Here is a 3293-nt window from a genome sequence, read left to right on the forward strand (position 1 = left end):
AAAAAAAAAAAAAGAAGCTTTTTCTTATTTATTAACTGTATACTGAACTCCTTCATGAGAATAATCTTGGCAATATCTTTCTCTTTGTCATTGATGCCCAAAGTTTCTTTTACTAAATCAAAATATTGGTATGATGGCAAGAAGTCAAAATTTCTTTTTTGTTTGTTTATTTTCTTTGAGATGGAGTTTCACTCTTGTTGCCCAAGCTGGAGTGCAATGGTGCAATCTTGGCTCATTGCTATCTCCACCTTCCAGGTTCAAGTGATTCTCCTGCCTCAGCCACCTGAGTCACTGGGATTACAGGCGCGTACCACCATGCCTGGCTAATTTTTTGTATTTTTAGTAGAAAAGGGGTTCCACCATGTTAGCCAGGCTGTCTTGAACGCCTGACCTCAGGTGATCTGCCCGCCTTAGCCTCCCAAAGTGCTGGGATTACAAGTGTGAGCCACTGTGCCCAGCCCAGATTCTGGCTTTTTAGCCATATGACTTGAAGCAAATTGTTTAAACATTCTAAATCTCTGCTCCTTTCTTTTTTCTAGATGGTATCTTTCTGTTGCCCAGTCTGGAGTTCAGTGCCAGGATCTCAGCTCACTGCAGGCTTGGCCTCCCAGATTCAAGAAATTCTCCTGCCTCAGCCTCTGGAGCAGCTGGGACTACAGGCACCCTCCACCACGCCTGGCTAGTTTTTGTATTTTTAGTACAGACATGGATCCACCAAGTTGGTCAGGCTGCTCTTGAACTCCTGATCTCAAGTGATCTGCCCACCTCGGCCTCCCAAATGCTGGGATTACAGGTGTGAGCCACTGCTCCTGACCTGATTCTTCTTCTTCTTTTTTTTTTTGAGACAGAGCCGTGCTTTGTCATCCAGGCTGGAGTGCACTGGTGCGACCTTAGCTCACTGCAACTTCTGCCCCCTGAGTTCAAGAAATTCTCCCTGCCTCAGCCTCCCAAATAGCTGGGATTACGGGCACCTGCCACCAAACCCAGATAATTCTTTTATATTTAGGAGAGTAGAGGTTTCACCATGTCAGCCAGGCTGGTCTCAAACTTCTGACCTGAGGTGATCCACCTGCCTTGGTGTCCCAAAGTGCTGGAATTACAGGCATGAGCCACTGTGCCCAGCCTTGCTTCTTTGTTTTTAATAGGGGATAATAGCTATACCTATGGATATAAATCTCTGCTCCTTCTTTTCTTTTTTCTAGGTGGTATCTTTTCTAGATGGTATCACACAATGGATAGTTGTGAAAATAAAATGAAATAATTCAGTTAAGGCATAAGTCCGGTGACTACAATTATTATTATTTACCAGCTTTCCTAATCCTGACTTAAACATTTATTACCTATATTACCTTGGGCTAGTTACTTACCTTTTCTCAATTTCTTTCACTATAAAATGGGAGTAAAAAAAACCTTACCTCTTAGGGTTTTTTGAGAATTCAAGATATATTGAATCTGTTTTTTTTGTTTTTTTTGAGACAGAGTCTCACTCTCTGTCACCCAGGCTAGAGTGCAGTGGCAGAATCTTGGCTTATTGCAACCTCCACCTCCCAGGCTCAAGCGATTCTCTTGCCTCAGCCTCCCGAGTAGCCAGGATTGTAGGTGTGCGCCACCACACCCAGCTAATTTTTTTATATTTTTAGGAGAGATGGAGTTTCACTATGTTGGCCAGGCTGGTCTCAAACTCCTGTCCTCAAATGATCCGCCTGTCTCGGCTTCCCAAAGTGCTGAATTACAGGTGTGAGCCGCTGCACCTGGCCTGAATCTTGAATATTATACATACAAGCCTCCTATGTGCCAGGAACTGTACCTGTTCATTTACATACATTAGTTCTACCCTTATGACAATCTTGGCATATAAGAAATCCTATAAAAGATAATTATTGGCTGGGCACAGTGGCTCACACCTGTAATCCCAGGACTTGGGAGACCAAGGTGGGCAGATCACTTATTTGATCCCTTGGAGGCCCATGAGTTTGAGATTAGCCTGGGCAACATGATGAAACGCTGTCTACAAAAAATACAAAAATTAGCCAGGTGTGGTGGCACATGCCTGGTTCTGTGCTATCCTGGGGGCTGAGGTGGGAGGATCACTTGAGCCTGGGAGGTCAAGGCTGCAGTGAGCTAAGATCATGCCACTGCACTCCAGCCTGGGCAATACAGACCCTATCTCAAAAACTAAACTAAAATAATAAATAGGATAACTATTATTATTTATCTAAACAATTCAGCTAAAACAGTCACTCTGTCAGTAAAAAGTAGACCAAGAGAATTTTCTTAAAGTTTCTTTGAACTTCCTCTTACAGCAGTTATAACCAAGTCTTGAGGTGAAGTACAAGAAGGTATAATAGCATTCCACATTCTTTTAGAGGGCTTTAATTTTCTTCTATTTCTGACCAAGCTTCAGAAAACCACCCACAACCCTCCTTAAGCCTATCATCTTATTTCCTCTTCTTTTATATTTTCTTCTCCTCTTCTTTACTCCTTTTGTCAAAGAACTGGGGAGTATGGTAAGGAGGAGGAAGAGATGAGAGTGGATATTAGGAATAAAGAGGATATGAGAATATTTCACTTCTCCCCCTCTTGTTGAACAGGATATGGCGTATTATGTTGTTGAGGGTAAGACCCAAAACAGCCTGACTTTGCAATGTCAAATTAGGATGCTGGAGTCATGAAATAGATATAGAGTTATGGTATAGGATGGGAAGGATGGTACAGTGAGGTTCAAATAGCATCAACTTCGATGTAAAGGATACCAGGGTTCAAATCCTGGCTCCCACATTTTTAAATTCTGGGATTGGGCAAGCACTAAGTATTCTGAGTCTCTTGTTTCCACCTTTATAAATTAGGAATAATCATCATGCCTATCTCTTTTTTTTTTCTTTTGAGACAGAGTCTCACTCTGTCACCCGGACTGCAACCTCCACCTCAGCCTCCTGAGTAGCTGGGATTATAGGTGTACGCCACCACACTCAAGTAATTTTTTTGTATTTTTAGTAGAGACGGGGTTTCACCATGTTGGTCAGGCTGGTCTGGAATTCCTGACCTCATGATCTGCATGCCTCGGCCTCCCAAAGTGCTGGGATTACAGTTGTGAGCCACCATGCCTGGCAGGGAAGGCTTTGAGATTTTGGGAATATGGGGTAAGGGGAATACCACCAACAGAGAAGAATTTTGAAGAAAGAGAAGAGATGGTTAAAAAAAAGGGTATGCTTAAGAAGTTTTGTTAAGTAATTATTCCCTCTGTCTGCTCCCAAAATATGGAGAAAAATATATACTTCTTTCAATATTTTAAA

General features: G+C 42.4%; 1 protein-coding gene across 1 annotated transcript in view; it reads right to left on the reverse strand.

Moving 5' to 3' along the window:
• DMC1 (DNA meiotic recombinase 1) overlaps positions 1-3293 on the reverse strand; it is a 42433-nt gene that overhangs the window by 6092 nt on the left and 33048 nt on the right. The window lies entirely within an intron of this gene.

This window comes from Cebus imitator, unplaced genomic scaffold (genome assembly GCF_001604975.1).
Source record: "Cebus imitator isolate Cc_AM_T3 unplaced genomic scaffold, Cebus_imitator-1.0 Scaffold404, whole genome shotgun sequence".
NCBI classification, from domain to species: Eukaryota; Metazoa; Chordata; class Mammalia; order Primates; family Cebidae; genus Cebus; species Cebus imitator.